Source organism: Panthera pardus, unplaced genomic scaffold (assembly GCF_024362965.1).
Source record: "Panthera pardus isolate Hobbes unplaced genomic scaffold, ASM2436296v1 HiC_scaffold_13, whole genome shotgun sequence".
In the NCBI taxonomy this organism is placed as follows: domain Eukaryota; kingdom Metazoa; phylum Chordata; class Mammalia; order Carnivora; family Felidae; genus Panthera; species Panthera pardus.
The window spans coordinates 73,787,976-73,800,392 of record NW_026526688.1 but is presented as its reverse complement, the minus strand read 5'-3'; the positions used below and the strand labels follow the sequence as shown (position 1 = coordinate 73,800,392).

The following is a 12,417-nucleotide window of genomic DNA, read 5'->3' as shown; positions in this document are numbered from 1 at the left end:
CCATTTCCCGGTTTTGGATAAAAGACCTGCCCTCCCTCCGCTCCTTAAATGAAAGGGATGACTCAACGCTCGAAGGTAGTGCGGGCCTTACACACGGGCTCTTGCGGCGCGGCGCTCAGGAGCGCGGAACGGAGTATAGGCCCCGTTCCTAAAGGCTAGTGCCAGGCCCATACAGAGAATGCGCCAGGTGGACAGTCTGGGAAGGACTGGGGAACAGAGGAAGGAGCCCTGCCTGGAGATCCACGAGCGCTAGTCGTGGCCGTGGCAGCGTTGGTTCATTCATCCTGCACACGCCAGCGGGCACTGAGCGTGCAGAGGTGAAACAGGTTGGCCTTTGCTCTCGTGGAGCTAGGGCTCTACTACCCTTGAGGACTGCAAACAGTAAGTTTACAGCTGGAAACCGGAACTTGGGTGCCAGGAGGGGGAAAGTGAGTGTGTGTGTGTGTGGGGGGGCTCCTTTCCCGGAATCACCCAAGTCTCCCCTAGGGGTAGGTCGTCTCCGCCCCCTCAGCCTCCCTAGCTGGTTGGAGGTGCTGATCCAAACAGATAATCCGCTGAGAGCGACCCCGCCAAGGTTCTTTCATATGTAAGGTAGCTCATTGTTATTACTTCCCGGCCTCTAGGAGCTATCTACAGGCCCCGTCCGAAGCTTTCCTATTTCCCTCCTTCCGGAAAGATGCAATAGATCCGGCAGCCTTCCAGGTCCAAGTCGTCTGGCCTGCTTTGGGGTCCCAGTGCTTAGGGGAGGGGTGGCGAAAGCCCACTCAGCGTCATCGTCTATCCCTTCCTGGCCGTAAACACACCAGGAAAATCTCCGCCTGGAAGGAGAGCATTATCTGGACTCCAAGAATCTATGTCCCCCAAAGTCCAGCTTCCATCTTTGATCCGGGTGCTCAGTTGGGCAAGGGCCGGGGGTGGCGGAGTGGGTGTGGGGGGCAGCAGCAGAAGGCCGCTCTTCAGCGTAACCAGCCCTGGGCCTTTTTCGTTTCTAACTAAAGCACCAAGAAGCCTAAAACTCGCATTCCCCAACACAAACAATTTTGAAAATAAACCCCGCATGAAATGCACACACATCCAATCGAGCAATTAATCAGAGCCTGAGTTCTTGAGAGATGCTAGGACTTCGGTCCGGGGGCGGGAAGGGGCTCTCCCGCCTCCACCGCCCCCCAGCCCCAAAGCCCTCCCCTGGAGTCGTCTCGGCCCCTCAGACCCCTAGCGCGGGACAAAGGAGCCCCAGGCCGGTCTGGCTCGTGTAAAACGGGACACGGCCGCACACCCGGGAGCGGCCGGGAGCCGAGGAGCCCCGCCGACCCGCGCGGCCTGAGGCATTGTTTCCGGAGCCCGCGCGGCCCCGCTCGCCGCCAGGGGGCGCCGGGAGCCGCACTGGAGTCTCCAAGGCCGCCGCGCGCGGCGCCAAGCTTTGGCCTTTCAGGTTCGCAGGCCCGCGGAGCCCCTATCGCACCCGCGCCACCCTGCTTCGATCTCATCCAGCTCAGGCTGCGTCTTTCTTCCCCACCTCACGTCGCGCCCCACTCCCTCTCCCTTCAATTTTTTCACGCCTGGTCAAGCGCGTGCCCGCGTGACAGGCGCACCCACGAGACCCACAGGATTGAGGAGGAAAAGGAAAATAACCTCCCACAGAGGTCAGGACGCGAGCAAGGCCCTCCGTCTGTGTGAAAACCGCACGGACGCCGATGCCTGGTGACAATCCCTGCGAGCCTCCCCAGCCGGGGTCGCTGTGTCACCGCGGAGAGATGCGCGCACGTGGTGCTGCCGCGCGGCGTCGCTTTCGCTCCCTGGACTCTTCTGCGCTCGGGCCTCCTCAGAGCCTTGCCGTCTATCAAAAGCCAACAAAGGCTTTTGCTTTTACAAACCGAGAGCCAGCACTTATCGCCCATCCCCCGGAAGCCCCCACCCCCACCCTCTCCCCCACCGCCGACCCTCTGCCCCGTCCATTTAGTAGTAGCCCCTTTTAGGAACGGAAACTGTAGTCACCCAAACCCAGGGTAAGCGGTGGTGGGCGCTCCCTCCTCTGAAAGGGGGATGCCCATGGGTCTCTGGTGATGGGGTTGGCCATCTTCCCCCTACCCCGCGCCTGCCCCCACAATGAACGACATCCCATCCAAACGCTGCAGGCCTGGAGAAGACCATCCGTTTTCTGGATTTGGCCCTGCTTTTCTGCCTGAGTGTTGCCGGTCGTCCAAGGCACTCAAGGATCTCCAGGCACAACCTTCCTGCCGGTCTTGCCCGAACAACTGGGCTGTGCTAGCTACAAGTTTCTGGGCAGGCAGGCCCCTCACAGTCGTGCCCAGAGGTTCTGTCCTAAGGCTGGGGTCTCGAAGTCTGGGGCCGGTGGCCCCTACATCGGCGGGGTATCGGTGGAGAGCAGGGGAAACGGCGCTTCCCACCCCCACTCGCGAGCGCGGACTCAGACTGAGTGGGAGGGTGAGCGAGAGCGGGAAGAAGCACGTGTGCAATATGCCGGTTTCTTAATTCTCAAAACGGGCTACAGAAGGGCAGTCTTGAATTGGCAACAAGCTTCTGAGCCGCGAGATGACGGTGCCACTGACCGGCCTTCCTTTCGATTGGAAGCCTGCGTTTCGACGCCCCTTACTAAAACGCTCGGCCTCCGGGGAGGCTTTAAGCCTCGAGGGCAACGCCTGAGCCGGGATGACGCAGTTGCGAGGGGCAGGCCGGGAACGGGCTCTCGGGAAGCGCCGGGAAGGACGACCTGCGGCTCGCTGGGAGGCTGCACTAACGCACCGAGGCCCCCACCCTCCCTCCGTCTCCTGAAATCCTCACTGCCACCCGGCAGGTGGGTGTGGGTGTTATCACTCTGCGAGTGAGCAGTCACGAGGACACTGAGGCACGGAGGGGTTAAGCCACTGGAACCGGGTCACACAGTGAAGTACAGCTGCTGGTGTTACGCGTGCCGTAGCTGGGTGCAGTTCCGGCCTCGGCGGCCTTTGGGGACGCGTCCAGACCAGTTGGGTGTTTCCAGCAGCGTCGTCTCTTGGCTGTCATCGCGCGCAGTCCTGCCGGGAGGGGTGGGGGGGGTGACGTCACCGCTCGTCCCGGGGCTAGGGACCCGGGCCTTCCTGGCTCCTAGCGAGACCCAAAAGCGCGCTAGCCTGGGCTTCTTTCCGTGGGATTCGCGGCAGCCGTCTGGGGGCGCCATTTCCCAAAACGGAGGGTCCCTCAAGGGTTGCCTTTCGGTTTCTGCACGCTGTTGAGGCTCTGAGGTCTTTTGCGTTTTTAAAAGTTGGCCCTGAGGCTGGCTTTTTTTTTTTTTTTTTTTTTTTTTTTTTTGCGGGAGGGGGGCGGTGTCAGGGGAGAAGTTAGCTTTCTTTTCGCCTTTGGCCTTCCCTCGGCTCACGCTCAGCAGTGAGGGCGCCGCCTGAGGCCGGACGGGAAGACTGTCGCCGCACGCGCAGGCGGGGCAGGTGCCAACCGCCTTCCCGTCGCGCAGCCCAAGGGTTCAGACGCGGATTTCCGATACCGAGGTCCAGGCCTGCGACGGGAGGGCCCCTACCTCTCATTTGAAGAAAACAAGAGTGCGGTCGGAAGACCAATAGTTTCCCGCCTGCTAACCCAAATTCTTGCGCCTCTCTCCTTTCAGGTTTCAAGGGGCCGGCGGGTCCCAGATTGGAGCTGAAAAAACAAACGAAGGGTCTAGGGAGGTTCTGACTCGGCGCCCCCTTTTCGCCAGGAGGGGCAAACCGGCCGAGGGAGGGCGCCAGGAGGGGCGGTGGGGACCGCGGCTTAGGTGGGCGCTGTGCCGAAGCCCGGGCGGAAGGCTCAGAGCGAAGGTTCCCCGGGGTGAGGCTGGGGCGGGCCCTGGTCCCTCTCCGCGGGCCACCTGGCGGAGGGAGAGCGAGCTATAATCGCGCGTGTCACTGTCAGCTCTCTGGTTGGTTGGTGCAAAGCCAGCGTGACCCCCCCACGATCCAGGGGCCTCTTTGAACTGAGTGCCGCAGACTTGCTCTTTGAGAAAGGCCTTTGTAAAGCCAGTGCGGTGGGATACTTGTGGAGTTCGATAGAATGATTAAAAACAGTCGCTCCGAAATGATAAAAACAAAACAAAACCCAACCAACTAACCAAAAACCGATTTCACTTCCAATGATAATCTACTGCAACAGGTCGTTTTCTTGTTCTTCTCCAGCCACATGAGTGTTTTTTGGTCATACACTGGTTTGGGATGGACTGAGAAAGATACAGTATATTTTTCTCAGGCACATCATAGAGGCTGCCGGTGGTTGGTGCCTTGGGAAAGACCAAGTTCTGTTTCTTTTATTGTTAACCTCGATGAGAAAATGGCTGTAGATACTTGGGGAGAAAGGATGGGGCTAGGGCGTGGCTTGTCCTGCTTGCATCCCTGGACTGCTTCTGCTTTAAAAACAAAACAAAAACACAAAACCCAACCAAAGAAGACACCTGATGCTGTTCAATGACACAGATCTCTGGGAAGGAAATTCCATTTGTTTAGTGTACACGTCCTCCCCAGCCGCCTTTCGTTTACAGCATAAGGTCTCAAATTTGCTGGACCAATAGTAATTCCTTGGTCTTAGGGTTCAAAACTTTAAAATTCGTGTCAACTGTGTACGCTTAGTTCCTTTGGCACTCTTACATATTTATTGAGCACCCCATATATGTAAAGAGCTCTGTTGGATACTTTGTCTTTCTTCTTCCCTGTCCCTTACTTTCCAATTTTCCTGTCTCTTTCTGGGGTCCCAGCAGTTTATTGCTCACTGATGTGTTGCAACTGCTGATGAGACTCTTGAAATGAAGCATCTCCTAATTGCTCACGTTAGGAAATCCTGAATGGAAACAGCAAAATCCCAAGGCCATTCATAGAGGGCGGTCCAGAAGCCACAGTGTTTCTCTGGGAAGAAAGACCTGCTCCATTGTCTGATTTGAACAGCAGGGGTCACTGGCTAAGCTGGTGTTTCACTCTGGTGGGAATTTATTGCCATCAGATAAGAGCACAGAGTCAATACAATAAAGCCTGTTGGCTCTAAAGCAACAGATGGAATCTGAGTTCCTGCACACATGTACGATCTTTCCAGAGACAAATCCCAGAATAAAAAGCCTTTTGTCATTCTTACTGAACTGACTTTAGGGACACCTTTCCATACTCTGTATTTGTTTGGGTCTTCCTAATGGTAGATTTTTATGCTGCCCAAACTAAGAAATTTGTCAGATTTATTAAAATGATTCATCCTTTTTTTTTTTGACATGCTCAGTTTGAGTAAACCACAGGCGTTCGCACCAACAAAGAAATCTGTAACTTAGATTTTTGGTTGATTTGGTATAACCTGTAATTTCAAACTATAGTATCCCGCATACACAGACTCAGTCCTCTGAGTTCATTGGCACTAACTGTTAACAAAGTTTCATTAGTAAGCCTAACATTTCTTAATAGTTTGTAAATCTCCATTGGTACAATGGGGAGTGAAATATTATAGAGAAATACTTCCAAATGTTAAATTGGGTTTCTGGTAGATGGCCAGTCTGCAAAGTGTCTAGTGACCAACTTGGCCATGTTGTCCAGAGCTTTGCTGTCTTCCCTTAGTGTCCTTGAAATCTTAATTAATTAAAGAAATTCACAACAAGTTCTGCCCTGGAAGGAAATAAGGAAGAAAAGAGTGCTTTTATGAGTACATTTAACTTATTATTATTTGTACTAGTTCAGAAACCTTTTTCCATGTCCAAGTTTGTCTGGACTAGAGCTTCAAAACGAACAAGATTTCTAAGGTTTTCTGTGATCAGTTCTTCCCTGGAATAAATACTGAAAGCATGTCTTTAACTCCCTCTTGTTTGGTATTATTAAGTTGGAAACTTTGACTTGTTATGCTAGTTATGGTTCCATTCAGAGGAGCTGTGTGTAGTGAGGGTGGAGGGGAGGATTAGGGAGAGGGGAAGTCAATCTTGCTTGTGCCCAGCCCCAAAATGAGATTTCTCTCATTTGGAAATCAATTTTTTTTTCCCCCTGAAAAGGCATATTATTCCCTAGGATATTCTCATGGTATCTGAAAGACTTGGACAGGTAGTCACTGGAATGATTTCTGTGGAATGTTATCATGTCACCACAGGAAGGACAATTATTCTGCCCTGCTCTTCTCTTCCCCGTAGATGATATAATTAGCAGCCTAATGCCTTAAGGAAGGAATTTCTCAAGTTCTTTGGGGTTTAATTCCATCCACCCAATCAAAAGATTATTGGGTCTCTACCATACACTGCGGGGTTATCAAAAAGTCCTTGGATGTAAGGGGTTTATGGTTTAGTATTTGTAGATAGAAATAAGATTTCCACTTCTCTGCATTTAGCTTAAAGGTGAAGATGGCACATATTTCTGTGGGTAAAGACTTTTCCCTACATTAGGATAAAGGGCTATGAAGATTACAAAGATTCTCATAGAGCAAAATATGTGTTACTGCGAAAAGGAATAACAAGGCCTAGGCATTTGCAGGTCATGTCTGAGAAACTTAGTTGCTTTTTGAATTGTGATAGAATATAGTCTTTTGTAGTCCTAAGCCTTATTAGAAAGCAATCAAAAAATCCTTCTATAAAAATCTTGAGAGATCAGTCCCTTGCCTCATATAAGACCAGCTTAAACTAACAAAGGGATTAAATTCTGTCTAGTTTATAAATTTACTTTCAGAGAACAATATTCAATGTCTTTAAAAGTCCTAAACTGTAATAGATAGATACATGGGAAATTCTCATTAACAACCAGAATAATGATGTTATTTTCCAGAGTTGGATTTTACAAATCAACAATGGACAACTGAATAGGAGACTGAAGAGAATGGATTGAAAATTAGATCAAGTTAAAGTGAAACTTGCATTTTTCACTCATGAATTGATTTCCTCCCCCAAATGTTTCTTTGTTGTTTATAAAAGTAATACATGTAAAATGCTCAGGCAACACAAAATTATAAGGGGGAAAGTGAAAATCTCTTTAATTTCACTGCCTGTATCGGGGCATCTGGGTGGCTCAGTCGGTTGAGTGTCTGACTTTGGCTCAGGTCATGATCTCATAGTTTGTGAGTTCGAGCCCCCCATCAGGCTCTGTGTGAAGGCTCCGAGCCCGGAGCCTGTTTCAGATTCTGTGTCTCCCTCTCTCTCTGACCCTCCCCTGTTCAAGCTTTGTCTCTCTCTGTCTCAAAAATAAATAAACGTTAAAAAAATTCAAAAAAAATTCACTGCCTGTATCTACAGAAAAAAGTGGAAAATAGTTATATTCTTTTAACTTAAGAGAAAATGAATATACAAAGCTTTATAAAAATGCAATCAAATGACACATACTATTTGTAACAAATTTCCATATGTCAAGAAATGAAGATCTATGTCTTAAAAATTACCTTTGCATATAGTATTTGAACCATATTTAATTTTTTGAGTGGATTCCCTTGTACTGATGTTTCCTCTCCAGTTTCTTACCAGCTCATAAGTGACACTGCTTTCGTAGTGGTGAATTATGCATATCATAATTAAGATGGGTTTGGGTAAGCATCTCATTGTCCAGATTTCTCCCAACATAGACGTTTGATAATATCTTCGGGCATTTGGAAGGGTTGGCTACAACTCAGAGACTGTATTTCTTGTATTTCTCAATGTGATATTTCCCATATCAACTTGGTTGAAAAGAGGAATTTTAGATTTGCAGTGAAAAAAAAAATTCAATTGAGCTTTTCTCCTTTCCTCTTAACCTCAAAAATGGCGTGGTTAGAATTTGAGACGGGTTAGCTCTTATTTTTCTGAGCCATTTTTTCCCATTCATGTATTTCAAGTATCCCCTTGTGCAGAGAAGAATGTACTTTGGGAAGCAGAATTTTCTGGTTCTTGGAGAACATACTTGGAAGGCTAATTTCTGCCTACAGTGAGGGTGATTGACAGGGAAGGTGGGGAAAGGTTGAGTCATAGTTGAGGGTTATGGCTCCATGATTTTATGTTGTCAGGGGGAAGAATATATTCACTCTCAGATGTGTGTAGTTTGGGGAGGGGAGTGTCAAAATAGACCTGATACACTCACATAATATCAGTCCTTTTGTTCACATACTATATGCCCACTAGATCTCATATTGGCATGAAATAGCTGGAAACTCTTTTGTATATTGTATCTATCTATATTCTACTTCCATGATTAACATAGCTAAAATAGGTTTTTGATTTACAAGATATAATGGGCTTTTTTGTGTGTGTGTGTGTGCAAGGATGTTCTGATTATTGATCATTAAGATGTATGCCATCCCTTGCTTTTATAGAAGTAGAGAGGATGTACACTGATTTTTGCAAATTATTTTTCCCAGTTCCCCTTGTAACCACACATTAATAACCATTTTTAAGATGGTGAAGTTAAAATGATATTTGGCCATTGACAGAGCAAGTTGACTAGTTTACTCAGAATTACACATATGGCCCTGGGCTTCAATATGATGCAAATCATGGATAACATATAATACTGTTCAGTCAGGATGGGCTAGGTTATATTGTTGTAACAGTCATCACCAAACAACAGAAGTTTATCTCATATTAATGCAAAATTTGCTGTGGGTTGGGGGGCCTTCCAGGGCAGCTGTTTTCCCAGCTTAGCATTCCCAGCTGCTTTATTTTATGGCACTTTCATATCAAGATATGCTCCCATAATCACTTAACAGATGGAGAGCGGGCTGGTGAATCCATTACCAGAAGTTAAGTACTTCCATTGGGAAGTGATATATGTCACTTTCACTCACGTTCTATTGGCCAACAACAGTAAGAAGGCCACCCCTAACTTCAGAGGGGTAGAATGTACAGTTGTGCCCTGTGGCTGGAAAAGAAGAAGAATTAGATATTAGAGGATAGTAGTAATGCCTACCACACATATATACATGTGCCATGTCTAATTTCATGCTTTGTATAGTGCTTAAGCTATTGCTCATCAATAACTGTCAAGTAATGGGAAATACTGGTAAGGTTTATAGATTGATATGCTATAAGTTGGGCTTAGTGAAAAAATTGATAACTGGGAAATATGACATGAGCCTTTTGTATGGTTATATTTTGATCTGTATCAGGGCAGAATCTATATGACGTAAAACTAGGTTATGATCTGATTCTATTGCATTTGTAACTGACTTTGTCAATTAACATTAAGAAATAAAAATAGTCCACTGTTAGGAAAGCTAGAGAAATAGAAAGCTGCTCCCTGGAACTGAGAGTCCTCAGCTGATGGGCCCTATACAAGTTCTTCTACATTTCTAATTGGCAATTTTAATGAACTCCTATAGGTATTTCCCTTAGGAACCCCTATAGGAAATAAGTGCAAAGCCTGAAGGCCATACTGAAGGAAAAAATGCTTAAGAATGTGTTTACCTTATATAGCTCAGAAAGCAAGCACTTACAAGGATGTAACCTGGGAAGTAGAACTTTTTTTTTTTTTTTTTTAAGAAAGTGACTTTCTGAATTGATTTCTTTAAATAAAATGAAGTCTTTGAGCAAACTGAAATGTGTTGGGGCTATAGCCAGAAATCCACTTTGATGGTATATTTTGTATAACACTCATTACTGTTCTTCATGGGTTAGATTTTTAAAAAAACTTTTTTTGAGGTGATCCAGCTATGAAAATATGTTCAATGAAATGTAAATTGCCAGGAAATTAGCTAAAGAGGGTAGATTGAGAGAAGAAAGATAAAGGAACCCTTTAAGCTATCTTGATGCTCTTGTTTTCCATGGAACAAGGAATGCCAAAAAGAGGAAGAACAGGCTTCAAGACTTCCCAGGGGAGGAGAGCCAGTCTTTTTTGTCACATAGGGGCAAATGAAGATTGCAGATGTTTTCTTAGTTTTTCTTCTTCAACACAGTTGCAACCCAAGAAAGCAAATCCTGAGATTTAATTTGAAATAGACATTTGCTACTAGGTGATACCAGCTTCTTCCAGGCTATTGGTAAAAAGTCACACCACACAGGGTTCGAATCTGACCTGGTGGCTTTCTAGCTGTGATCCTGGACACGTGACCTAAACTCTCTGTGCCTCAGTTTCTTCACCAGTCAGATGTGATTACTAATCCGCCAAGTAAGGGTTAAGGGAGTAAAGTACTTCAAAATACAGAGTAAGTACTTTATGTAAGGGCTATCTCTTATTTTTATTCTACCAGGTAGTCATTAGTTCATCGTGTCAGCCAGTTCCACCCACAGAGGCTTCCTCTGGGAACTTATCATGTAGATGTAATGAAGTGTTAAGAGACTTGCCCAGGTCACAAATAAAAGCCCAAATCACCAAGAGAGTTGGAATGCCACTCAGCTGTGAAGGACTGGGCTAGAAATGAACTCCCCACCATCATTCCAGAAAGGGGAAAACAAATCTGACTTACACTTTACGCACATTAAAAAGAAAATTGGTCTCACTAAATTGGAAAGAGATCCAATTATTTAACAAATTTGTTACTGTCATTGGAATTTGAATTTTAAGTCAAAATTGTATTATAACATAGATGACAAGTAGTTGAAATATTAACTGAGGGAAACAGTTTTGGCACTCCAAGAAAAACCCTTGTAATTAATCTTCACTGGTAATCTCCTCAGGGTAACCATTACTAATTAGAAACATATTTTGTCAACCCATGCAGATTCTAAGCCTGATGATGGCAGGAGTATAGTTTTTTTGTACCGCCACAGCCCCAAGACTAAGTGGTGTGATTTGCATACAGCAAGCATATAATCAATGTAGTTTGTTACCACTCTGAGTGAAAGTTAAATATCAAATCGTACATTTAAAGCAAACACAGAGCAGAAGGATTTCCTGGAAGGGAGCCATTCTCTTTTCCAATCACATGCAGTTGTTGAGAGACAATCCAAGTGAAAGAGTAAATGTGGTTCTGACAGGGTGAGGTACAACATCTGGAGTCTGGCCCTCTACCCAGAGCCTTGACCTTCTCTTTCAAAAATAGTAGACAGATAGGGCTCATAGAAAGATGATTCATATAGCATAAGAGTGTAACCTTATAAAAACCAACCAGGACAATGTGACCAGTGTTTTGCCAATAAATTCACAGTGAGAGTTATTCTCAGCATAAAGGCATTTAAATCTCTTTGGGTACAGATGATGCAATTATCAGTTTTTCCATTCCTATGTCCACTGCATGGTGCTGATCAACATGGTTCTATTAATCAGTTAACTCATCTTTTACAAAGCTAACATACTTAGAGGAGTTATTTTATTATGTGATTAAAACTTGGTGTTACTTTTTGAAAATTGTGGTAAAATACAACATAAAATTTCCCATTTTAGCCAGTTTTAAGTGTACAGTTCTGTGGCATTAAGTACATTTGTTAAATTTTTAATGAAAGCACTATTCACATTTTAGGGAGTGTACTGCCTACTACTACATTAACACTTTTACCAAAGAGGGGCACAGAAAAGCAGAGATACCATGATCAGTTAATGGGTTCTCTTAGCAGCAGCTTTGTAAAATGATTTGGTGGCATAGGAAATAAAATGAAAATGTTGACCAAAATGAAAACGTTGTATTAACAATAGCCATTATTCTTGCTATTCTTTTCTCTGAACAGAATTGGTTAGGCTAGCTAATAACTGCATGCAGATCACAGTTCCCTAAGCTGAGTTGACTCTTCACAACCAGCAAGAGTAGACACAGATCTGCTGACTCTTGAGCCTGTCAAGAGATTCTAGAATACTGCTTTCTTATGGTTATTGCACCTGTTCAAAGATCATCTCACATCTCTGTGACTCTGACATAAAGACAGGGGAGCATCACCCTCCTTCTCATCTGGAAAGACAACTCCCAGTCCATTTCCTCCCACTTGGTAAGATCCTATCAGTCCTACAAGTTCCATTTCAAATACTCTTCTTCGAAAAGTAGGGAAAAGATGATGGCAGTGGTAAAAGACCATCAAAGAGAAACGAAGGAGCCAAATAAAGGAGGGACCAGAAGGAGTCAAGTGAAAGAATTTAAAAGTGCTTTTGTTTTAGTTTTAATTTCTAGATAAGAGACCCCAAAGTATACTTGATCATGGGAGTGATAGTTCTCTTTCATGGAGAAACTGAAGTGTGTAGACAAAAATGATAAAACTGAAGTGTTGGAAAATACATTTGAGATCAGCTAGTCCCTTCTCCCACCCAGTGTGATGTCCCTATCAGGGCTTCATCCAGTTTCCCCCTGAATGCACAGAGTGATGAAACTCCCTCATGAGCTCTTTTTCAGGATCATCAAACTCCCTTTACTGTCTCTTGCATTCATCAAGCAACCATGCTATAGGGGAGGATGCTGTGTTGACTTGTTAGGGCTGCCATAGCAAAATACTACAGACTGGGTGATTCAAACAATAGGAATCTATCTTCTCACAGTTCTGGAGGCTGGAAGTCCAAGATCAAGGTGGCAGCAAAGGTGGCTTCTCAAGGCTTCTCTCTGGTT

At 45.7% G+C, this 12,417-nt stretch overlaps 1 long non-coding RNA gene across 2 annotated transcripts in view; it reads left to right on the top strand.

Annotated features, from left to right (window-relative positions):
* The first annotated feature begins 178 nt into the window (after window positions 1–178).
* Window positions 179–12,417, top strand: part of LOC109262504 (uncharacterized) — a 383,729-nt gene continuing 371,490 nt past the window's right edge. The window contains exon 1 of one of the 2 annotated variants that reach the window (XR_008421653.1): window positions 179–381. This is a non-coding gene — a long non-coding RNA (uncharacterized LOC109262504). Of the gene's footprint in view, window positions 382–2,714; window positions 2,816–12,417 lie in introns of those variants that run through there. The other variant, XR_002077797.2, reaches the window with a different exon arrangement.